The sequence below is a fragment of the Monodelphis domestica genome, chromosome 1 (assembly GCF_027887165.1).
Source record: "Monodelphis domestica isolate mMonDom1 chromosome 1, mMonDom1.pri, whole genome shotgun sequence".
Taxonomy (NCBI): domain Eukaryota; kingdom Metazoa; phylum Chordata; class Mammalia; order Didelphimorphia; family Didelphidae; genus Monodelphis; species Monodelphis domestica.
Window position 1 is genome coordinate 163,414,548 of NC_077227.1, and position 26,883 is coordinate 163,441,430.

The window sequence follows — 26,883 nt, forward strand, 5'->3', positions numbered from 1 at the left end:
CACTGGAGTTATGGGGAGAGATCAATATGGTTTGGGGTAGTCAAGGAAGGCAGGTTTTGAATCTGGACCTTCTGACTCTAGAGTAAGCATTCTTTCTCTTGCACCTATTGGCCTCACTGGCATATATACTACCTAGAGTTTATTTTTATAGATACATACAGATAGATAGATAGATAGATAGATAGATAGATAGATAGATAGATAGATGAATAGATAGATAGATGGATGGATAGATTGATAGATGGATGGATAGATAGATAGATAGATAGATAGATAGATAGATAGATAGATAGATAGATGGATGGATAGATGGATGGATGGATGGATGGATGGATGGATAGATAGATAGATAGATAGATAGATAGATAGATAGATAGATAGATAGATAGATGGATAGATGGATGGATGGATGGATAGATAGATAGATAGATAGATAGATAGATAGATAGATAGATAGATGGATAGATGGATGGATGGATGGATGGATGGATGGATGGATGGATGGATAGATAGATAGATAGATAGATAGATAGATAGATAGATAGATAGATAGATAGATGGATGGATGGATAGATAGATAGATAGATAGGTAGGTAGATAAATAGATAGATAGATAGATAGAGATAGGTAGATAAATCCTGAACTATACTGTCAGCTCCCTAAGGGCAGGAACTATGTCTTATAGGTTTTTAAAGCATTCCATACACATGTCTTATGTGTCTTTGGATTTCCCTACATTTTGTACATAGGATTTTCAATGAATTTTTTTATAATGATGATGTCATTTCTTTGAGGATTGTTTTTATCTTGTCTTTGTGTTCCCAGTGCCTAACGCGGTACCTTGTATTCAGTAGGCATCCAATAAATGCTTATCAAATTGAATAGTTGGTGATGATGATCATGATAGAAGTAAAAATTTAGTCTTTCTTTTTCCCAAATATATGCATTTAAGGGTTGGACCAAGGCCCCTTCCATCTTTCAGAGTCTTTGATTCTAGGTGATGAGGATGTCTATTAACCAATCAGACTTCAAGCACAAGCCAGCCTCAGCATGCAAGATCAAGCAATCAATAAATAATAATCCATCGATAAACATGTATTAAGTGCCTACTTTGTGCCAGACACTGTGCTAAGTGCTGGGGATACAGAAAGAGACAAAAGAAAGTCTCTGCCCTCAAGGAGCTCACTTGCTACATAAAAGCAAAAATCCTTGCAATACATACACCAAAGTTATGTCCTCCCAAAACCCAACACAGACACTTAACACTCGCTGATTGATTGATTGAGAGAGAGTAAAGGTCATGGCAGAGGTAGAATCATTTTGTTGAGTTAGTACAGCCTTCACCATGAAAGAATCTGCCTTATTGGAGCCTAACCCAAATCTTTGCCATCTGTGTGACTCAAGCTGGTTCATTTCACTTCTTTGGGCCTCAGTTTCTCCATCTGTTAAACGAAGGTTTGGACTAAATGGCCCCTGCAGTTCCTTCCAGCTCTGTTTCTAAGACTCTCTGGGTCAGCCTTGCCACATCAAATTCATCCTTGATGTCTATGTTACCTGGGGAATGAACTGTTTAGCAATACACAAATTATAAAAGGAAATGTAGGCAACATGAAATAGGGCAAAAGGGCATTGCAATAAGTCAGGGCACATGAACTTTCAGTTCAACTCTGCACCATTTTTTGCTTTGTAACTATTGGCAAGTCACTTCACCTTGCGGAGTCTCCAATCCTTCCAAGGATAATAGTTCTTTTCCTGCTTACCTCACAGGGTTATAGGATGAGAATGAAATCACAAAATGGCTTTGGCTATATATAAAGAGATATTTAAATGGAACAAAAGGAAAACTCTTAAGTAGCTGGTGACTCACGCAGAATAATCTCCCAGTTGAAAAGTGCCTCATAGACCATTCCAACCTAGACCTAGATGCTGATCCCCTCTCTAACATCCCTGAGGAGCAGCTATACTGCCTTCACTGAAATCCTTTAGTGATGGGGAAATCGTTGCCCAGTAAGGAAGCTCATTCCACTTTGGGACAGTTTTAATTGTTAAAGAGTTTTTCCTTACGCTGATCCAAAATCTGATGTTCTGGAACGTCTACTGACAGGGCCTAGTTGTTCCCTCCAGGGCCAAGAACAACAAGTCTAATTTCTCATCCACATGATAGTCCTTCAGAGACTTCAAAACAGCTCTCATATAGCCTCCAAGTTCTCTTTCCTCCAGATAAAACAAATCTGGTATTAGCCTGGCATCTGCCTCCTAACCCAGTTTGTCTTTGTCAATGGATGGTATTGAGGTATGAACAATGGGCCAGGAACACATCCAAGAAGCATGGTCTCTGTCCCAAAGGAGTCGGCCTGAAACGTAATTGGGGATGTTCGACCTGCTCTTCAGGTGAAAGTTGGAGCTGCCCAATCTCATACAAGTTTCCTCAGCAACCTCTGTGGACCGGATCAGTTTCAGCTGTGGGTCATCTGATAAGAGAAGGTCACTAAAAATGAGGTCCCTGAGTCCAATTCAGTCTATGGGGAGCCAGCCGTGCTCCACTGTATTGTATCCTCCAGAGGAAAGGGGCTGTGTAAATTCACAGTACATGTAGGGTTAGTATTGCCCTTTGGTTTCCCTGTTGGGCAAACCATTGGATGTTGGGAGGCCACAGGTCACCTGGAGATTGTACTTGACCTATATAAGGAGGAATTATATCTGCATCAAAAACAAAGAATCATGGGATCATAGAGCAAGAGAGTTAGATATTCAATGTTATTTAATAAATATTGGATTAGAAATGATATATTTATAGATATGGATTTGACAATAAATATTAGATATTATTTAATAAAATCCATAATCTTGCAGATGGGGAAACTGGGGCTTAAAGGAATTCAAGGGACATTTTCAAGATTATACAACTGGTTGGTGGGGGATACAAGACCAAATCTAAGGTTTCCTTACTAGGTGGCACAGTGGACATAGTCCTAGATTTAGAATCAGGAAGACCTAAGCTGCATGATCCTGGGAAAGTCATTTAAACTCTCTCAATCTTAGTTTCTTCACCTATAAAATGAGATTTATAGTATCTACCTTCCAGGGTTGTTGTGTAATAAAATGAGATATTTGTAAAGCACTTAGCATAGCACCTGGCACATAGTAGGGGCTTAACAAATCCTTTTCCCTTGTTTCCTTCCCTACTCCTTACCTAAGATTTTTTTCTACTAACTCCATACTGTAAGGATCCTGTGATAGCTGAGATAAATTCCTGGAAATCAACTAAATAATGATTTAATTTGTTAAATTGAATCTATGATCATATGTTAAATGGGACTGAATTTGTTGTATTAAATTGGATTACAATGAATATACAGGGCATATTTCTAACTTTATAAGATGATGGCTATAAATAGGTTCTTAGATATAGAGTTCATAAGTAATAGAGTCCAACCTTTTCATTTTAAAGATGAGGAAACTGAGACCCAAGGAGCTGAAAATGACTTCCCCAAAGTCAATGTGTAGCAAGTGTTAGAGGCAGGATTTGAACCCAAGTCTTATGGCTCCAGAGCTAGTTCTCTTTCCATTGTACCATGCTAATGTGTTAGGGTGTAACAGATGCCTCCTATAATGCTAAAAATAATATTAATACATTTAAATAATGCTTTAAGATTTACAAAGTATTTTATATATAGATGTCATTTGTGCTTCAACACTACCACACAAGGTAGGTGCTACTAGCCCCATTTTACAGATGTGGAAATCCCTACAAAGTAGGTATTATAGGCATCATTATCCCCATTTGTAGAGGAAAATGAGAGATTAAATAATATTACTTTAAGGCCTACAAACCACTATACATGTTTTACTTTTATGATAATCCAGAGAGGTAGATGCTATTATTATTATCCCCATTTTTCAGACAAGGAAACCAAGGCTAAGAGAGGTTATTTGACTTTTCCAGGGTCACACAGCTAGAAAAAATCTGAGGAAGGATTTGAATGTTGGTCTTCCTGCCTAAAAGTCTTCCAAAACTTGATCTAGGTGATGCTGGAAGATGTGAAGAAAACTATGAAATAGTCTCTGCCTACAAGTGATGGTAATACAATTGAGGGGTGAGGTTGGAGAGAAAGCCAACACACGTGGACCCATTAGTGAACACCTAGGTTCCCTCCACCCCCATGGACCATAAATTCTGGCTAATTCAAAGAGGAGTGATTTCAGAGCTAACTGGAGCAATCTAGGAAGACTTCATAGAGGAGACTGGATTCTGGAGTTCTAGAGGTGGATAGGATTTGTATAGAGAAGGAAGGATGGAGGGCATCCTGTAATATGGCAATAATAGAAGCATCTATCTTAACAGTGTTGTTGTCTTGAGAATAAAATGAGATCACACGTGTAAAATCTTTGCATAGTATATATGCTATTACTAAAGTGTTGTTGTTATTCTATTCAGAAAGACCAGCTGGAGCTGATGGCATTGAAAATGGCATATGCAAAACACCGGGATAGGGGAAAACCAGTGGATTAAGAGTCAGATCTGGATATAGGAGGTCCTGGGTTCAAATTTGGCCTGAGACACTTCCTAGTTGTGTGAGTGACTCCATTGGTTTTAAGATGGAAGGTAAGGGTTTTGATTTTTTTTAAAATAATAAACTAAAAACTAAAAAACAGGGGGATGGTACTGGTCAATGGTAGCAGAGGGTACCTATTGAGACATATGTAGGGAGAGAATAATTACCACCTTCCTCACAAGTTTGTTGTTAAGAAAGATCTTAGTAAATCTCCTAGCCCGACCTAAATATGATTCATAATAATCGTCATAATTGGAAACAGGAGATACTAGAGACGGAGTGATCACCTTGAAGGTTATTTCAGTCCCCCAAGCAGGAGGACACAAAAATCAGCCTGATTATCTTGCTTTTTGCATTCCAATGATTAATCAATTAATTAGTCATTCCAATTGGAGCAAAGACCCCATCCAGGTAGGAAAGGTTGGAGATAGCTACTTTTCTAAAATTGTCACGCGGTGACCCCAGAAGGCAGAAACTTGGGCTGGAGATACGTCAGGCAGATCCAGAACAGGACGGGGCATTTCTGATGTTCTTGCTTTCTTTTAAAAGATGCAGCTGCTCCCATGAACTCATCTCCCAGTCCAGCCCACCTCCATCTCTTCCTCCACCCTCAGCCCGGCCCATGCCTCCAGAGCAATGGGCCCTGGCCAGGATCCGCAGTCACTATCTCCCCATCTTTCCTCCAGCCTCGCCTCACAGCCCAGTTGCTGAAGGCAGGCTGGGAGATAGCATCTCTGCATCTAAAAAAGGGCACGCTGGTTGGCACTGTTGAAGAGCGCCCACCCACAAGCGATGACCCAGTTGATTTTCAAATTTCAAAACAGATGTTGCTCCTACCAAGATGAGATCCCAGGCTTGGTGTGGCGCTGGGGTGGGGGTGGAGGGGGCCTAAGGAGTGCAGAATAATACTCTGGAACAGCTCGTCACCCAGAAGCCAATCAGCACTTGTTTTCACACCCATACCAGCTCCCGTATCTCTTATGACTAATTCAGATTTACATCTAATCGCACCCCCAACCTCGTGACCACCCCGTCCAGATGGAGGAGAACAAGGCTCCTTCCCCTGGGCCTCTCAAGCTTTGAGGCCAAACTGGTTTTTAAAACTTTAAATCAATCCCAGCAAGTCCTCCTCTGTCTGTGCCAGTTACATCCAGGGATACAGGAGACAAAGATCAAATGGCACAGAAATGAAAGAAGAGACGCTACGGAGAGCACGTAAGGACTTCAGCTGTCTGCCGTGATGGATCAGGAAGATCTGCTTCACACACTTATGAGCTCTATGACTTGGAGCAAATCATCTAATTTTTTTCTTGGTTTAAAACAACAACAAACCCTCTAAATCTATGATCTTGGACTGTTTAGAAAAATTGCCCAAAGTTCACAAACCTCAGGCACACCAGAGCTGGATCTGGAAGTGGAAAGCCCTAGGTTTAAATCCTACATCACCTGTTGACTATCTGTGTGACCTCAGGCAAGTCATTTCCTCCTCTTTTGGCCTCACCTAGTCTCTCACCTATAAAGCGATTAAATTATTTCTAAGGTCTTTTTCAGCACCCAGTCCTATGATCTTGTGAATCTGAAACCGGGTACCAGCAGGCAAGATGGGGACAGTCCATTTTCATTTCTCTTTGCTTTTTCTGGTCCTATCCCATTTCTTGTCATCTTTCAGCTCCAGATTAGTCCGTGGGATGGACACAGAAACAGACAAATTCTGTAGTGGAGGCCAGAGAAATCCCTTCATTCCAATGGTTCATCACTCAAATAATCCTACCCTGAAAACACTCCAAGTGCAGATTGTACATCCTTGATTGGGCACTAATGAAGTCACCCCACTGGCCTGTCATGTGACAAGAAGATGGGGTGCCAAGTGGACCACACAACCATCGAGGCTTCTATTATCTATACCTGGGGTCCTCCTTTAGTATAGCCAAGATTCCCACTAAGGCAGATGGAAAAAAAGTTTAAAGACCTGAGATTAAATGGCTAAACAATGGGATGGAATACTATTGTGCCATAAGAAATGACGAGCAGGTTAATGTCTTTAAAAAAAACAGGCAACGTCCTAAATGAAATTATGAAGATTGAAATGAGCAGAAATGCAAGAACATTACATACAACAGAAATAGTGTTAGAACAACTGTGAATGTCCACCTCGAGAAAAAATCTGATAAGGGTGACATAGTTGTGTGTGAGTGAGTGTGAGTGAGTGTGTGTGTGTGTGTGTGTGTGTGTGTGTGTGTGTTTTCTTCTTTTTGGTCAAATGATGCCTTTGCTGGGCAGGGCGGGGAAGGAGAGAGATATGCAGTAAATTTAATGTAACAAATAACAAATAAACTGAAACCAAACAAAACAAAACAAAAAGACCAGAGAATAGGAAGGACAAAGATAAAAAAAAAAGATAAATTCTGGTCACTCAGAGACATTGAACAAGGTTGAGTGAAATCAGCTTCTATTGTCATGGCTCTTACTCTTCTCCACCACTGTAACTAGGACAGACAAAACATCTGGGGCTTTCCCCAGGATGCTGACAAGGTGTATGCTGTGCAGGGAGGTGGTCAGCTCCTTCTGTAGCTGGGCTGAAGACTGTATCCCTAGGCCTCAAGTCTCGAGGGCCTCCAGTGTTCTGCTCCAAACACAAGGGCATTCTTTTGCTCAGGTTCTAGGCCTCTGTGCCCAGGGTTCTAGTTGTACCCCTTAATTTTTGTATCACCTGGTTGCTAAGGCGCATCCCAGCCAGCTCTTTTTTGCCCCCAATGAAAAAATTCCCAGTTACAGCTTTACCTTCATCCCATAAGGGGAAAACTATTACCAGGGATTGCTGGGCTAGAATAAGGCTGGGGAGGAAATCCTCCTTACAGCTTGGTGCTGAAAGAGGAATTGTGAGCTTTACATGTGAGCAGATGGGAAATAGGGCAAAGGGATAGTTCTCCAGGGCAAAGACAAGCCTACCTTTCAGTCAATCACCCTTGACTATTAAGGCAACAAAGAAAGTTAAGAGGGTGCCCCATGTATAACAAAGCATGGGGGTGCCCCACCTATAGAAAATATGAGAGATGGCCTCAGGTCTGTGGGATAGAAATACCCCAACCCACAGAAGGGAGGTCATACCAGTCTAGACTTGTATCTGCCTCAAGGGCAGGTCTCTGTTAGACCACGGAGATTAGATGGGGATGAGGGCTGAGGGGTGACTATAGAGAAGGAGAAAGAGAGGAGAGAGGGGAGAAGAGAGAAAGGGAAGAGTGAGAGAGAGGGGGAGAAAGGGTAGGGAGGGAGAGAGAGAGGGTAGGGGTTAGGGAAGAAAAGAGAGGGGGGGGAGAGCCAGAGAGAGAGAGAAGGAGGGAGAGAGACTGAGAGAGAGAGAGAGAGAGAGAGAGAGAGAGAGAGAGAGAGAGAGAGAGAGAGAGAGACAGAGGGAGAGAGAGAGAGGGAGAGAGAGGGAGAGAGAGACAGAGAGACAGAGAGACAGAGAGACAGAGAGACAGACAGAGACAGACAGAGAGACAGAGACAGAGAGACAGAGAAAGACAGAGATAGAGACAGAGAGAAGGGGGGGGGAGACAGAGACAGAGAGACAGAGAAAGACAGAGATAGAGACAGAGAGGGAGAGAGACCAAGGAAGGGAGAGACCGAGAGAGGAAGGGAGAAAGAAAAAAAATGAGATAGGGAGAGGGGGAGGAGAGAAGAAGAGAGAGACAGAGAGAGCCCTTTTCTTAGACTCCCCTGTTTATGGGTAACTGGAACTTGCATTGCAGCATAATTCTTATATATCTTCTGGCATGGGAGACTTCCAAATGAAATCAGTGTCTGATCCTCCTCACTTTGCCCAAGCCTGTGCTAAAGGAAGGATGTGCCTCCTTTCTCTCTAAAGGTCTCAGAACCTCTTCCTGAATCTCTATGCATGGCCATCATTAATCACACCAGAAAGGAGCCAGTGGCTGGGAGATTTTCTTTGTTTATAATCAGACATAGGACATTTATGACAGTGTATGTGGGTGGCAGGGGTGGAGGTGGTGAAACCCAATTAGAGAGCAAACATTATAAATGTGTACTGGATGCTTTGGTAGCAAGTGGAGCCAGATCTCTTTTTTTTTTCTCTTAGTCTCTTCCTTCTCTAATTAACCAGTAAGTAGGGTGGAGCCAATGGAAAGGATCCCATCAGTTCCAATTGAGACATCCCAGCAAAGTCCTTATGGAAAGGTCAGGGGAACTGGCGCCTAATAGACCTGGCTATCTTCAAGTAGCATCCCCTCTTGCACAGCATATGAGATTTCAAGCTCTTTTCTTCCTACTTCCTTTTCCCAGAAGACTCCAAAGCTGTGATCAAAAAGATGTCACCAAATCGGTGAACTCTGGGGCAGAGTCCATTCTCTACTTCTGAAGTCTAATGTCTCCATAGCAACAGCATCCATGTGGGAAGCTCAGGAAGCCAGGGTTATAGTTAATACCTTCCCCATTCCCTCTAAAAGGAGAGGTGATGATGAAGAGTGCAGTTCACAAAATAAGCATAATTATATTAGCCAACAGGACAATGCTATTATTTAGATGGATAACTCAGTGGTAGGAAATTACATTATCAGGCCTCTAGTTTCCATGCATAAACCAATAGTTGCATGCTTTGGATGAGAAAGTAGCTACATTGTATGGGTAATACAGCTTCAACACATCCAAATCAGGCATTATTGTCTTGCCTCTCAAAGGTTCACTTCGCCTTGGAGGAGCCTTTTGTCAGCTAGGAACACTGGGCAAGAGATCCTTGCAGCTAAGTGAAGCAATTTCCCGCATCAGACTCCTAGCAAGGCCTTTGGCAGACTGGGCACTGAGGGTGTCTCCAAGAATCAATACCAGGAGAAAGTAATCCCAGCAGGCAGCTCAGCAGAGCACCAGTTAGAAAGCCACAGCAAACCCAGCTGCACCGGAATACAGCAAAGAACACCATGACCTTAGCAGGAAGAAAGCCAGCCATCTTTTCCCCAACACAGACCTGTAAAATGATAAAACCAGAAGGAACCTAAGAGACGATTTAATCCAGGCCCCTCATTTTACAGAGGAGGAAAGCTAAGCCCAGGGAGAGGAAATAACTTCTTAAAGTGATCCAGTTAGTGAATGACAAAATTTAGACTCAAAGCAAGGTCTCTTGACTTCATCAAAGTCCAGCAACTCTCCCCACTACACTCCCACTTAAAAAAAAATAGCCTTTTCTATTTGAGAATTCAGCTTGGAAGAGTGGTCAGAAATAATGACCAGGCAATGACCAAAGAGAAGTCCTCCATCCCTACCTTCAACTCTATACTCTGACACAGATCTTCCCCTGCTAGCAGTCTTCCACCCTCCCCTCCCCAGCTGCCCATGCTTCTCCTCATTGAAACATGGCTTCTAAATCACATCTTTTACCCCTTTACTTGCCTTGCCCAGTATTCTGCAAAACTATCGTCTGACCCTAGGGATTCATTCCAAAACACCCCACCTCTCTGTTTTCTTCTCCTAAGTGTGGGGGCATTAAATGGTATTTATATTCAAGACTAGATGAAACAATTCAATATAAAGAACATTTGAACTAAAAAAAAAAGTACCTAAGACATGCTAGGAACTTGGGGTGCCAATGGGAAACATGACACAGTCATTATAATCTAGTGGAAGATTGTGACTTGTATGAGAGAGAGAGAGAGAGAGAGAGAGAGAGAGAGAGAGAGAGAGAGAGAGAGAGAGAGAGAGAGAGAGAGAGGAAAAAGAGGAGAGAGGAGAGAGAGAGAGAGAGAGAGAGAGAGAGAGAGAGAGAGAGAGAGAGAGAGAGAGAGAGAGAGAGAGAGAGAGAGAGAGAGAGAGAGAGAGGAGGAGGAGGAAAAGGAAGGAAACAAGCAGCTAAACACCTTCTATGTGCCAGGTACTAAGTGCTTTAGAAATATTATCTCTTGGAAAGAACTGTTTGCTGAGTCAGATAGATGTGGATCAAAGATGGTTTTATGTTGAGGTTTTGGTTTCATATAAGTTTATATATGGATGAGAATATATACATATTCTCTTACAACAATGACTAATATGGAAGTGTGTTTTGTATGATAATAATAAGAAAATTAAAAATGAAATATCTCATATGATTCCCACAATAACTATGAGGTAGGTGCTATTATTATACCTATTTTACAGTTGAGGAAACTGAGGCAGGCAGAGATTGTGACTTGCCTAAAATCACACAGATTCCTCCCAGTCACCAGGACCAGCACTCTATTTGCTTTAATACCTAGCTGTCATAATATAGGAGAAAGGACAGCTTTAGAGTCACAAACCAGGAGTTCAAATCCCAGCTCTAATACTTATTGCCTATGCTTTAGGAAGATTATTTTCACAGGTTCATGAGTTATTTCTATCTCAAAGATTAAGTTTTTCTTATTATTTTTCTAGGAACTAAGAGTTACTACAATATCCTTTTTTGTGTCAACCTTTGTCTTATAAATTTTCTAAAGTACCTAAGGCCATTTTCTTGCCTTACTCACTAGAGTGCAATGACTGATTTACTATTTCTTTGAAGATTAGGGAACATGCAGAATTTTGGTAGGGGTGGAGAGAAAAGGGGGAGGAAGAAGAAATATCAGTATGGACCTCAATTTTTATTACACAAGACTATAAATGGAAATGATGTAAAAGATGGGGTCAAAAAGTCCTCCAAGCCCAGTAAGGCTCTAGGAATTGTTTTTCTTGAGTAGTTCTCAAAATCATTGTTTTCTTGCAATGTGTCTCTTTTTCTCACAAATAAAAGATTGGGGGGGGAGGACATACACCCTAATTGATGATTCTGGTGAATTCATAGAGTTTAGAGCTAGAAAACCATCTTAAACATTCTCATTTTACCATTGGGGAAAACAACCCTCAGTGAGGGAAAAGGATTAATTATTGAAGGTGGTATAGACATTTAAGAGAAAGGCTGTAATTTGAACCCAGTTCTTCACATCAACCAAAGCCATTCACATATGCTCAGTGTTCTGCAGAGTAATGAACAAAGCAAGTTAGCTGTCCAGTATTCATGAGGTCTGGGCATTTTCAGCATAAAAAATGGGCAGAGGAAATACCATCTGAGCTTGCCAGGCAGCAGAAGCTCCACTGCCTACCTCTTTCGTCTTACATCCTGGCCATTTTAGAGATTGTATTCTTATTGTCTCTTCAGCAATCATAAGAGAGTCCCGTGGAGGCATGCTTGCTCAGTGCTATGGGTTGGACAGAGTCTAGGAGCCTATGGTACAAGTGCCAAAGATGGCATCAATTTCTAGTAGTTCATGGGAAGTTACCACTTCCAAGCTTCCACTCCCTGGTGCTTGGGGGCAATGCCTCTTGCTGTCACCACTCATAAGAGTTATCATGTAGTCACCAGTAATCTTGTGCCCATTTATGATGCTTGGCAGGGCCACCCCTACACTTTGCTCCCAGCATGTCAAAAGAACAGGGGTTGCCAAATTGGCACCCCATTACCAAACGTCTGCCAAACCCAAAATTAGGGTAGTTACAGGTCAAACCATCTTTTCCCTGGGACATAACCATTACATGTAGCTTAGTCCACAGGCATTCGATCAAAAGGCATTTATTAAGCATCTTCTATGGGCTAGGCACTGAAGTCTCAAACACAAAATAATAATGGTCTGGAGACGTTCACAACCTGACCAAGGATACAGCAAGTGCCTTGGGAAAAAGAATAGATAAAAGATCATTTGAGGGAAGGCTCTAGCAGCTAGGAGAGGAGAGTTTCCAGCATGGTGACTATCAAGCTGAAGCTTGAAGGATTCCAAAGGGATTCTAAGGGATGAAGAAGAGATGGGAGCACACCCCACATAGGGCAGATAGCCAGTGAAAATCACAGAGATGAGACACTCACATGCATGGCTGTGGGTGATGAACAGAAAGAAGAGCAGTTTTTAATATGTCTGTGCTATAACTACTGAGGAAAGAGATGACTTCAAAGAGATATGGAAAGACTTGAATGAACAGGTGCAGAGTGAAGCATAAAGAACCAGAAAAATTACTTATTTATGGGGTTTTAAAAAAAAATCCTTACCTTCCATCTTAGAAATAATACCATTTATTGGTTCCAAGGCAGAAGAGAGGTAAGGACTAGACAATGGGGGTTAAGTGACTTGCCTAGGGTCACACAGCTAGGAAGTGTCTGAGGCCAGATTTGAGCCCAGGACCTCCCATCTCTAGGCCTGGCTCTCAAGCCACTGAGCCACCTAGCTTACCTTCGAAAAGAAGAATTTATGCTATAAAATCGATATCAAAAAATGAACAATTTTAAACATTTTACAAAACTTATGAAGAATGAGAGAAGACCCAAGAAAATAACTTATACAATAAGAACATTATTTAAAAAACAAACCACTTTGAAGCCTATAAAATCTCTGAGCAATGCAATGACCATCTATGATTCCCAAGAAATGATGAAGCAGCCTATGATCCACATCCTCAAAGGGAGGTAATGGATTCACAGTTCAGAATGAGGTAATTTTGGAACACAGCCAGTGAATGAATTGGTTTTGCTCAACTATGTGTATTTGTTACAAGAGAATTTTAGTTAGTGCACTGAGTCTGGAGTGAAGACCTGACTCCAGTTCTGGTGAGGAAGACGAGTTCAAATTAGCCTTTGATACTTACTAATGACCTTGGACAAGTCATTTAACTTCTTTTTGCCTCAGTTTCCTCAACTGTAGAGGGGGATCATAAAAATACCTGCCTCACAGAGTTGTTGTGAAGATCAAAGGAGATAATACTTGTAAAAGAGCTGGTTGGTTGGTTGTTGTCCATCCTATTCAAAGAAGACCAAAATGACATCACCAGTAATATCTTTTGACTTCTACATAAATTTGATCTGAGGCTGAATTCTACGAAGTTGTCAGCCTCCCTCTCTCTTACAGAGTCAGCAAAGTCGATTGGCAAGACAAAAGTCAAGACGACTTCTGATGGATTAGAATGCAGTGAATGGCGTTGGCTTCTTCGCTGTCTAGCCAAGCTCTAAGTGCTCCCCATCTCCAGCTTCTGCTGACTTCATGGCTTGATCTTATCTGCCCTTGCCACCAGGGGAAATCTTCACCTGCCTGGGGTAGTGTCCCCCTAACTCACTGAAGGGTTTGAGGCCTCTTGGTGATCCTCAACCTGGCTTAGCCAGCCTACTGAGACAGTTTATCATGCAGCAGCTTCTTGGAGCCACAGTTGAGAGCTGGATGGCAAGTGGACATCGAAATAGGAAAGCAGCCGTGAAAAGTGCCTGGCAAAAGCCCTCACACCAGAGATGCTGCTAGTCTTTCCCAAACACCCTAGAAAAATTAGAAAAAGAAAACAAAAAGATTGTCTACAACAATATTACATATTCAAATTGGGATCTTAAATAATCCAATCTCATAAAAGGAACTAGCATTACCAAAAAGCTACTAAAGGGGAGGGGGCAAGAAAATTTGGCATACAGGAAGAAATCTTATCTGAATGAATTTATAAGAGAATTCTATCAAATCTTAAAAGGATAATTAATACCTATTCGTTGTTTAGTGGCTTTCGATCGTGTTCTATTTTTGGTGACCCCATTTGGGTTGGGGTTTTTTTGGCAAAAACGCTGGAGTGGTTTGACATTTCCTTCTCTAGCTCTTGACAGATGAGGAAACTGAGAAAAAGAAGGTCAAGTGACTTGCTCAGGGTCATACAATGAGGAAGTGTCTGAGGTCAGATTTGAACTTAGGAAGATGAATCTTCCTGACTCCCGGTCCAGCACTCTTTCTACTCTGCCAAATTCATACCTTTTCTACTCAAATTAGTCTCAAAAATTGAAAAAAAGAAAACATTCTACCTATCTCTTTGGTATTAAATATAAATACAATCCTAATATCCAAACCATGAAAATATAAAGCAAAGAATGACAGATGAATATTGGTGATGACCATTAATTCAATTTTAAACAAAACTCTCAAAAAGACTACAATATAAACAAAAAAAAATTTCCCTAAGGCCGTGGTGGACTTATATCAGAGATTTAAATAAAGTCCAATGTTCTAAAAATCATTTATATTAAAAAGAAAAACATAAGAAAAGGTATATCAGCAGCAACAGAAAACACCTGACAACATAGAACAGTCATTTATGCTTTGAAAACAAAACTTGCAAAACACAAGCATAGAAAGATCTTTTAATCTTTTACAAATATAATAAAATATTATGTTGTCTATAAAAATCTATTATATAATTATACATTATATAATAAAACCAAGATCTAGCACTTATCTATAAACCTCAGTTTTAGTAGGGGGAAAATTTAAAGGGGGGAAATAAGCCATGCTCCTCTTCATTTTAAATAAAATTATCAACTAGACCAGTGAATTAGAGAAGAGAATGGTTCTTATCTTCTTTGGAAACCTAAATCAGAACCCTACTTTATTGCTCTCTTCCTAGAAAGGAAAATAGTAAGATAGCATTTTGTGCCTCTGCGTAGCATCTTTGCATTGACCAAATTTATTCTGTGGCTTCTAGGAGAAGTCAGAAAATTGCTTTGACAATCCAGAACCACAACCAATTAAAAGTATACCTCCCACTTAATAATCACTTCAAAGACCAAGAAACAGCTGAGTGAATGAGGCGCCATCATTTCTGCATATGTCCAAAGGTCTGCCTATAACAACCTACATTTAATTTAATTATTTCAAGCTCTAATAATAAAGAGCTGGCATGGGGTTGTGTGTGTGTGTGTGTGTGTGTGTGTGTGTGTGTAGCCTAATATAGTACCCATAAGTTTAGAGTAAGTGAGCACAGCTAGGAAAATACCTACCTAGGAATTAGGCTGACTTGGTTTACCAGTCCTCAGTCCATGACTACCAAACATTATTGTCAATAAGCTTGTAAATGAATGAAACCAGTGCCTGACATTTTCTATATTGATTCATTAAAAGTAGAGTCTTTGACTTGATGATCATTAGAATGAGTAAAACTTCTGGCCGGCCCTAGAATTATTTTTATAATTTAATTTTATATATTTAATAATTTGATAAAATTAATACACAATTACTTTATATATTATATTGATTAACATATTTTTTATATTAAACATTTCCTACCCACCCTCTCCAGATGAAACTCTCCCAAATAGATTAAGAAAACTAAGCAAAAACATACTATATGAGGACTGTGTCCAATGAGATATACAATAGTTAGTCCTACTTGTCCTTTGCTTCTTTGCCACAAGAGAGGAGATATAGTTCCTCTTCTTTTTTTCTGAGATATTTATTGGTATCAGCATTACAAAAAGTTCCTCTATCATTTAGTGATATTTTCAGTTTCGCTATAATCACTTGTCCTGTTGCATTCATATTATTCACTTGGTTTTGCTTAGTTTGCCCAGATTATTTTTGTTCATACAAAACTTTTCACAGTTTTCTGAATTCTTCATATTTGTCATTTCTCACTTCAAGGTAACATTTGTTACATTTGTACCCTATGATTTCTCCAGCCATTCCCCAACCGAAGCCCATCAATGCCATTTCCATTTCTTTGCACCTAAATGGACCTCTGGTTCTATCTTCATCTTCCTTAACGTACATATCCATAGATTTCTGATGAGATTTCTGGTCCAAAGAATACAGATAGCTTATTCACCTTCTTTCATATTTCCAAATTGAAATCCAGAATGGCTGGACCATTTCAGAGCTCCACCAAAGGCGTCTGGCTATGCTTGACTTGCCACACAACTTGAAAACTTGAGTGTTTCATCATCTTTGACAACTTGCACAATGTTAAGTGAAGCCCCAGAGTTGTTTTAATTTGTATTTCTCTTATTATTAACTTGGAACCTGTTTTCATGCTTTCACTTGTATTTGCAATTCCTTTTTGGAAATCTATTCATATCATTTGACCATTTGCAACTGAAGAATATCTTACTGTTATAGATTTGCGAAAAGTCCTTGTATATTTCATATACAGACTTTTGTGAGTGATATTTGATAAAAGCTTGTCCCATCCTACATTTTCTCTTCTTGTTCTTTTTTCACTGATTTTTTGTATGAAAGTTTTAAAAAAAAACAATCAAAATTGCCTATTTAGTCCTATAAGTTTACTGTCTTCATTGTGAACAGAAGAGAAAAATCTGTAATTGATCTTATCTTCATGGTCATCCCCATCATCAACATTCATTCCAATGTACATATCATAGTAGATATGCCAAATAGATCCACACACGATAATTCTAAAGCAAAGTAAAATAGAGTAAAAATACGGCAAGGGCATTTCCCAAGCTGTGGCAAGGGAAAAGAGGCCTGGTCAAAGAAAGTCTTTTGGAGAAGAGCAACAGCAACAAAATGCATATCTCCCTAGAGGCTTACTATGATGATGTCATGTAGGAGGGGTGGGCCTCATCTCTATTTTTTTTAAACCCTTACTTTCTGCCCTAGTGTCAATTCTAAGTCAGAAGAGCAGTAAGGACTGGGCAACTGGGGTTAAGAGGCTTGCCCAAGGTAGCACAGCTAGGAAGTATCTGAGATCAAATTTGAACCCAGGACCTCCGTCTCCAGGCTGGGCACTTTATCCACTGGGCTACCTAGCTGCCTTTTCTTTTCTCCGTTTGACAAGTAAGGAAACTGAGGTTTAAGTGATTTGTCAAAGATGATAATGAAGATGAAGAAAAAGAAGAATATTAACAGCAAGACCTTATATTATAGTTTAAAGCCTGCAAAGCACTATAAATATTTTATCATACAAGTCAGTAACAGAGGTGATATTAGAACCTGGGAGAAGGGTCCTTTTGGTGCCTTAGGCAAGATTTTAAAAGCCTACTTCCCACGAGTCTGATATCACTATTTACTGGAAGTTTCCAGCCTTCCCTGTGACGCATGCAACTTATTACAAAATGATGGCACTACCTGTTATCAGCAAAAATTATGTATATTTAGGGGCAGCTACACAGCAATGTGAATAAAGCACCAGGCCTGGATTCAGGAGGATCTAGGTTCTGTGTAATTGGAATCTGATCCCTAGAACTACAATTCCCAGCATCCCACTCCCCTCACATTAAGTACTGATGTGGGCAGGATATAAATTTGGTGTAGCCCTGCCTCTCAGTCTCTCTTCCTGTGATCCCATTTGGTGGAGGTGGTATGAGGTGAGTGGCAGGAGAATCTACTCATGTGGCCTTATATCTTGTTAGAGAATTACCTTTTTATTCCTTTACTTCAAGTGATTATTAGTAAATTTTATAAAATATAATACTTGGAGTGTTGGATATTAATTTAAATCTTACAGCTCCAATATGGCTTCAGACACTTTCCAGGTGGGTGACCCTGGGCAAGTCACTTAACCCCCATTGCCTACCTCTAATCCTTTACTCTTCTGCCTTGGAACCAATACACAATATTGGTTCTCACATGAAAGGTAAGGGTTCTAAAAAAAATTTAATTGAATTTAAAAAGAGCATTCAAGGACCTCCATTTATTGGCCCTCCATTACTTAGCCACACTTTTTTTCCCCCACTGCTTCCCAACATGTACTAAGCCAGGGCCATCCCTAGGTCCTCTTCCAATTCTACTATAATTCCTCCTCTCCAACATAAAGAGAGAACCCTGTTCCTCTTGCTGCATCCAAATTCTACCCTACTTTTGAGCCCAAATCCATGAAGTCTTTCTCATCCACACTGGTGGGTTCACTCTCTTCTGACTAATATAGTCTTACTGTCTCTAAAACATAACCTAAAGTTCTCTTGTATATTCATACTTCACTGCAGGACCAAAGCTGGGGACAGGATGCCATCTGTGCCACTTCCAAAGCCCTATGATTTCCTCAGCATGGGTAATGCCTTTGTCGATGCACGATACATCTTCCCAAACACTACCTAATTACACAGTTTCATGAGTTGTTAGGGACAAAAAAAAAATGAAATAAAATCCATTACTTGTGGGTTGACCTTCTGATAATGAGCTTTAATTTCTTTCAGCCCTGGTTTTCTCTTCTATAAAATGAAGAAGTTGGACTAAATGACCTCTAAGACCCCATCTAGCTTTCTTGTGGTCCTAAACTAGCCAAGCTGATCCTGAGTCAGGAGACATATAATCTGTCTTTATTGGACCCACTCTAGAAGCCATTCTGGGGAGCAAGAGGAAGGCTAGCAATGAGAAGGAAGAGAAAGGAAAGGCGGGGTGCCCATTGTATATCCAGAAATGGTGATGATGTAAAAACAAAAACCATCAATAAAACAAATTTTCAGCTTGGAAAGATCTCCCAGAATGTATACTTCAGTCATTCCCATGAGACACTGGAATAGAACTGAAATATGCATGATTCAGTATTATCAGCATATTATCCTGTATTGTCTCCTGTGTTATCAAATTTAGCAAACATACATCAAATACCTACTATGTGCAAGGCACTGGGCTACTGCTAGGACTGCAAAAATAGCTATAATGTCAAATACTCTCAAATAGCTTGCAGTCTAATGTCTGTCTTTCTCACTGCAAGCTCTTAGAGACAGGGACTCTGTCTTACACTTTTTTGCATCTCCCACACTGCCTAGCACAGTGCTAGGGGCATAGAAACACATTGAATTTATCATTCATTTGTGCATTCATTCATTCTCATAGCAGCCCTATGTGATTTGAAACAGAAACCAGGTAAGCAAAGAAACTCATGATTCCCTCTCCAATTCTTCCTGGTTCTCCAGACAGCCTATATACCAACCACAGTTTAAATGTGTTGGGAAATTATGTCAAGAGGAAAGAGTTTAATTCTAGTACCCTTTAGGGAAACCTTCCTTTAGGAATAAAACGTACTTGTTCCTGCCTAGAAGTCGTTATTCTCCATATCTCTGGACTCATGAGTCATGGTGTTTATCTTACAGGTTACTCCAGCTGTTTAAAAAAAATAATAATAATAATGGGGGGGGGAACCACCCAGCTGGGGTTTTTCCCTGCATTAGCATACCAATAACACAGAATCTTTTTGTGTGTCTGCTAGCAGGTTAACATAGACGCCAGCCACATGTAGGGTGCTGATGGATCTGTAATTCATACCCAGCTGTAAATCCGGCAAAAGGTTCAAATACTTAATAGCCAAGATAGGGTGGAACTAGGCTTCTCATCTGGATTTAATCATGGCAGTGTTGTTAGGGGCCTCAGGCAATGGTGAAACTGGTTTCAGTGCTCATGTCAGATTCTGCCCTGAGGATTTCAGTCAATCCTTCACACTCGCTCTGAGCCCATAACCCTTCCTTTTAAATTGCTTCAGACTGTACACTGGGGCGCCCTGGCATATGGGCACAGGCAGATTTCCCCCCCTCTTTGCTAGCCCTCCCTTCATCTAGCCAACTCCACACATCCCTGTTATTTCCAGCTCACTGGTCCTGGGTGTTTTAGAGAGGGAGCGAAGCATCTGCATCATCTCTCCTCTCCCCCAGTGGCGCTGGGCTGTCAGCCAAGTAGCCCAGTCAACTCCCTCCTTCCCCTCCTGGAGTCTAAAGACCCCCCTCTGCCCTCTAAAGACCCCTTTCTCACAGTCCTCACATGGGAACTGGGATCTGCCATGGGAACTGGAATGCTGGGGAGGACTTCCTCCCTGCCTTGGGGAAATTGGCAACTGAGCTCCACTCGAAATTGACTCCCCCAACGCTATCGTCCCAACCTTGGCTATCCATGCCAGGGAGTTTTCGTCTTCCTTATCTCGTAGATTTGGCCTGCTTGCAGCATAGAAAGGGTTGCTGCAAATCCTGGGAGAGAGATCAGGCCCTGGGGGAAGCAGATGTAGAAAGTACAATTCCTTCTCCCATAGGAACAACATAAACCAAATACTGGTACCTCTCTACATGTGGTTTGGCTTCTTTTAGAAAGGATCACAGGTTTTTAGCATCCCAAGATTTAGGGAGGGAAAGGGCCTCAGAGATCATCTAGTCCAGCCTGCCCATGTTACAGAGAAAGAAACTGAGTCTCAAAGAAGTGTTAAACACTTTGACCAACTCCACACTGGTAATAAATGAATCCAGAGCTGGAATTTGAACCCAGCCTCCACATTCTCCATCCTTTCTTCTTTCCATTGAATGATGCTGATGTGAAACGTCAAGCCCCAAGAGTTTCAGCCCTCAATATATTTGCAGTTTGCGTATGGGTTTTCTTTTCCATTCACCCCACCTCCCCTTCACCCTCCTCTAGAAAAATAAATCTGCTCTCATTTCCCACATTCACTTTTTTAAAAATCACATGTGGTCTTTCAGTCTCTAGGGAGGAAGACCCAGAGAACTAAACAGCTGATTTTTCCATGCCTACCCCAAATGAATCTCCTTCTAAGGCCTGAGAAAGGTAAATAAACCAGGAATTGAACCCTGAGATTAGAACTCTCAAAGAGACAACTGAGCTCTGGGGGAATAATAGTTGCCATTTATATAGTGTTCTGAGGACTGCAAAGCACTTCAACATACGTATCTTGTTTGATTCTGGCACAAGCCTGAGATGTAGATAATTATGAGGATGGCTGTCCCCATTTTATAGATGAGTTCATAGCCATCCTGCTTGGCAGGAAGAGAAGACCTTTCTTCCAAATAGCTGTAGGTGACTATGAAGTCATGCCCACTCTAAGGAAGGAGAGGGCTCCTGGGACTCCTGCTTTAGAGATAAAAGCTTTGCTACCCTAAAAAGACACTTTAACTAAAGAGAGCCAGAGACAGCTGCCTAGCTCAGTGGATCGAGAGCCAGGGGTGGCGATGGGAAGTCCTGGGTTCAAATTTGGTGTCAGATACACATCCTAGCCTTGTGACCATGGGCAAGTCACTAAACCCCCATTGCCTAGCCCTTACTGCTCTTCTGCCTTAGATGGTATTGATTCTAAGATGAAAGACAAGGGGAAAGAAAGAAAGAGAGAAAGAGAGAAAGAGAGAAAGGGAGAAAGGGAGAAAGGGAGAAAGGGAGAGAGAGAGAGAGAGAGAGAGAGAGAGAGAGAGAGAGAGAGAGAGAGAGAGAGAGAGAAAGGGAGAAAGGGAGAGAGAGAGAAAGGGAGAGAGAGAGAGAAAGAGAGAAAGAGAGAAAGAGAGAGAGAGAGAGAGAGAGAAAGAAAGAAAGAAAGAAAGAAAGAAAGAAAGAAAGAAAGAAAGAAAGAAAGAAAGAAAGAAAGAAAGAAAGAAAGAAAGAAAGAAAGAGAGAAAGAAAGAGAGAAAGAAAGAGAGAGAAGAAAGAGAGAAAGAAAGAGAGAAAGAAAGAGAGAAAGAAAGAGAGAAAGAAAGAAAGAAAGAAAGAAAGAAAGAAAGAAAGAAAGAAAGAAAGAAAGAAAGAAAGAAAGAAAGAAAGAAAGAAAGAAAGAAAGAAAGAAAGAAAGAAAGAAAGAAAGAAAGAAAGAAAGAAAGAAAGAAAGAAAGAAAGAAAGAAAGAAAGAAAGAAAGAAAGAAAGAAAGAAAGAAGATATTGAGAGCCAGGCCTATTCCCAGCTGTGTGACCCTGGGCAAGTCACTTAACCTCCATTGCCTAGCCCTTATTGCTCTTCTGACTTGGAACCAACACACAGTATTGATTCTGAGACAAAAGGGAAGGGTTAAAAAAAAAAGGGTGCTAGACTTGGGAGTATGAGTGACAGGAATTTAAATCCTGTCTCTGACACATAGGAGTCTAGATTTAGGGCAAGATTTAAAGACTCTTAAAGCACATCTAATCGCACCTTCTCATTTTATTTTATTTTTAATCACCTCATTTTAAGATGATCATCATCAATTAATAGCAATAACAGCAGCAGCTGGCATTTATTTAGCATTTTAAGATTTACCAAGAACTTTCCAAATATTATTTTGTTTTATCCTCACAACAACCCAGGAAGGAATGTGCTGTGATTATTCTCAATTTATGTATGAAGAAACTGAGTCACAGGAAGTTGTGACTAGCCCAGGGTCACACTAGGGACTAGGGAATTTCAGGGACTGGGTCTGAAACTCAGATGTTCCTGGCTTTAAGCCCAAGATTCTATCCCCATTGTGCCACCTAGATGTAGAGGCCAACTCAGAGAGATTAAAGGACAAATTCTACCAATGCTGGGCCTGGAGTCAAGAAGGCCTGAGTTCCAATGTGACCTCAGACATTTACTTGCTGTGGGACCCTGGGCAAGTCACTAAATCCTGTTTGCCTCACTTTCTTTAATTGTAAAATGGGGATAATAATAGCATCTACCTCCCAGGATGTGTGAGGATCAATGGACATAATTTATGAAAAGTTTTTTGCTTAAAATGCTAGTTATTATTATTATTATTAGTTACATAAATGCTGTGTGACCCTAGGCAAGTCACTTCACCCTGTTTGCCTCAGTTTCCTCATCTGCAAAATAATCTGGAGAAGGAAATGACAAACTCCTCCAGTATCTTTGCCAAGAAAACTCCAAATGGGGTCACAAAGAGTCAGATGCAACTGAAATGCCTGAATAATGACAACAAAATATAAATATCTATTATTATTATTCATCACAGTCTTACAACTAATCAATGTAGTACAAGGAAAGGGGTCCTAAATCTCTAGTCAAGGGATGTACATTGCAAGTTCTGACTAGGGTACTCGATACCCTTGGGACCTCAGTCATCACCTGACTGCTCTAGGGAGCCTCGGTTTCCTAGCCTGTAAAAGCATCAGATGAGATGCTCTCTGAGAGCCCCTGTAGCTATGATCCTAATGACTAGGGTCAGGCATGGAGCCCAAATATCTCCAAAGCCCAGTGCCCAGCCACAGAAATAACAATCTCCCTTAAAGCAGCCCTGATCTCCTATACAACTCTGCGAAGGACAAAGTCCCCAGCCTCCTAGAGCAATTTGGGAGAAAGGTGCTCTGTCCAGGCCAAGTAGGACAACTATGAATGCTAAGTGTTCTCATTACACAGTTGCCCTCCAGCAAGAGTGGTGATAAATGCCAACTTTATTGGGAACCAACCGGTTACACTTAAGCCCTTTTCCCCTCCCCTCTGCCCTTTCCTCCCAGCCTCCAAGTTCTCAGTGTCTCCTTCATGTTCCCTGCATTTGCCTATAAAGTCACTCTAGGAGTCTTCGTTGGCTATTTTTTTTTTAATTGACAACACACATTAGCTCCCTTCCAACTTTGAGATTCAGTGATTTTTTTCTTCCCCACCCCTCCATTCCCCATGATGTTTTTCTTATTTAAAAATGCAATTCATATTTAAAAAAAAAAAACACTTTTAAAACCTAGCTCCTCTGTCTACTCTCTCTGGATCTTGAGTCAGAAATAGAGGAGTTCAAATCTAGTTCTATATGCTTACCAGCAAAGTGACCCTGAACGAGTCATCCATCCTCCATCTGCCTCAGTGTCCTCCCCTGTAAAAGTTAGTGATAACAAAAGTACCTACCTTCCAGGACTATGTTAAATATCAAATGGGATAATGCATAAAGCACTTAGCAGATAGTGCCTGGCACACAGAAGGGCTTAGTAAATGCTTATTACATCTCCCTTCTCCTTGCAGTCCTCCCACAGCATCCTCGATGGCTCCCAGCACACAGGAGACGCTTGGTATTGGGTGATAACAGCTCAGCACCTTCCATGTCTGGCCTATATCACTGGTGCCTGGACTGACCTGTCTGCCAATTTCATTCAGCTTTTCTTTTGCTCGCGTTGCTTTGTTTATTTCTTCTAGTTCCTAATGTTCTTGTTCTATGTGAAATTGAAGCATCTTTTTCCTCCCCTTTTCCAATCTCCTCCCCAGACAAAAGTATAAACCTACGGCCCAAATTTGCTTTGGGATTTAAAGACAGTCCAGAATCCAATTGTTTCTTGGAGGGCTTATTTATCTTGGTCCCCCCCACCCCAACACCCCAGCACAGCGCTGGGCACACATCAAGTAACCATGGCCTGATAAATGAAGGAAGAAATGCTGAAAAACTAGGTCTGGAGACGGAAAAGGAAATAGGAGAAAGATAGGAATGTCGCGAAGAGGGTTAGGGCAGCAGCGAGGACAGGTATGCCCAGAAAAACCTGGGCAGACCCAGATAGGATGAGCAGAACCAGGAGATGATTGCATACAATAACAGCAATACTGTAATGACGATCAACTGTGAAAGACAGCTACTCTGATCAATAAAACGATCCCAGAGGATTGCAAGGGACTTGGGAGCAAAACGCTATCTACCTTCAGAGAGAGAACTGATGAACTCTGAGTACAAATTGAAGCTTTATTTTTTCACTTTCAAAAACAAAAAAAGAAAAGAAAAGAAAAGAAATGCTCATTGATTGACTAAGTGACTAACTATGGACTTGCATAATCACAGCTTTTCCCCCTCCCTAGCAGCCTTCAAGGTATCAAGTCTGACCTGCTGGCTGGCAAATGAGAGCAGGAGACCTTTAAACTTGAATAACATTTAAGTTTCCCCATCTCCTCCCACCCCTGCACCAGATCGGGGAGTAAAAACAGCTAATTTTAAAATGGCTGCTCTTATGATAGACTAGATTAATGGGTCTTGAAGAGCCGCCAGTGTACCAACTGCTCCTGCAGCCATGATGAAAGCTAATAATGTAGAAAATCCTGCCAATTCCTTTAATTCATGAATATTTAAGCCTGTGAAAAATCTGTCAGATTATATCATTTTTCTGGTGATTTTCTGCCTAAGTACATTCATGGCGGCCTGCCAGTTGCTCAAGAAACTTCAGCGGGAGCAAGATAATTTTTTGTTATTATTATGTGCTGCTGTCCCCACTTTGCTTAGCTAATCGGCAGGTTCAGGGACCGGGCGTCATGTTTACTGGAGACAGCTGAAGACAGCCATCCACATTCTCTTTGGGAGTCAGGGGAAAATCACAGACTGTCAAGAGCCGAAAGGGACTTTAGACATCCTCTAGCCCAACCCACGGCCTTGACAGATGAAGAAACTGAGGTTCAGAGCGGGGTGAAGTGACGAGCCTGTCATCACCCAGGGAGTGAGTGGCAGAAAAAGGGCTGGATGGTAGGAAAATGGATAGAAATCTTAGAGATCTTCTAGTCCAGCCTTTACATCTTGAAGATAAGAAATGGAGGTCCAAAGATGTTAAGGGAGTGGGATGAGGTATCACAGGTAATAGATAGTAGTCGGGATTTGAACCCAGGAACCCTTAACAGAAGAATCACAGCTCTATCAGCTACACACTGGAGTCTGAAGTCTTGAGTTCAAATCCCAGCTCTGTCATTTGCTATCGATTCGGCCACAACTTCCCTGGGCCTCAGTTTCCTCAGATAAAAGGAGGAACTTGGGCTGGATAGACTCCAAGAACCCCCCTCGCTTTAGATCGAGGAGCCTGTGTTTCTCTGTGGCACCTGGGGAATCTTGGACACGTCATTTGACCTCTCTGGCCCTGATTTTTCTCTGTAAGAGGATGGCATGCTCAGACTAGATGACCTTAAATGTCCTTTCAGTTCCAAATCTAGCATCCTGGAACCCTCCTTTCCTGCCTCCTGGTCCAGCCCTGCTTTCTACTATAATCACATTAAGCTGGGACTCAAGCCCCCCCCCCCCAACCCCCTGCACAGAAGCCGGAGGGAATGGCCCCCGGGCAAGTCCCGCACAGGGCAAAGTGGGTGACCCTCATCAAGGAGCCCAGGCCAGTCCTTGGGACAGGGAAGAAGGAAGGGAGAAGAGGGGCCAGACCAGAGATGATTATCACTTAGGAACTTGTTGGCTGGAGCAGGGATTCTTGTTGCTTTTTATAGGAATCCACCCCCAACGTTGGTTCTCCTCCAGCTGCTCTCCAAAGAAAGTAGGTTCGAGTCAGCTGGCAGAGGCGCTGGTGGAAGGACAGAGAGCCTCCTCGGTGGCAGGCCCAGAGTCAGCAGCTGCTCCAGCCCCTCCGTCCTCGCCCCAGCTGGCCCCGTGGACTTCCCCCACTCCTGGAGGAGACTAGGTCAACTCTGGCCGCTCCGAGCCGGGCTCCAAGACGGGCACCTCCTATTTACATTGTCTAATGACAACAAAGGCGTGCTGGTGGCCACTGGGGGTGGTGAGGCAATTGTTTGGGGCTCCCCAAGGCGGCTGGTATTCGCCACTCCAGTTGGCTCTAGCCGGCCTAGGGAACAAGAGATTTTCTTTTCTGAAGTCATGAGTGGTTTGTTGGCACTGGATTAATGGCATGTAGTTCATCAGCTATTTCCCTGATAGTGGGTTGTGTTTTACCACCAAGCCAACTGACTGACTCATGATTCAGTTACTAAATAAATAAAGAAAGAAAAACCAACAGATCTGCCTCACAAAACGTGGAAGGCTGGCTTGGGCATAGTCCTTCCTCCTCTGTGGTGAGTACAGCAAGTTCCCTGAAGCTTACAGGGTGGTTTCTTTCTTAGGGCTTTTTTTTTTCTTTCCCCCCTTTAAAAAATGCCAACAGTGAAGCCACACCTCCCT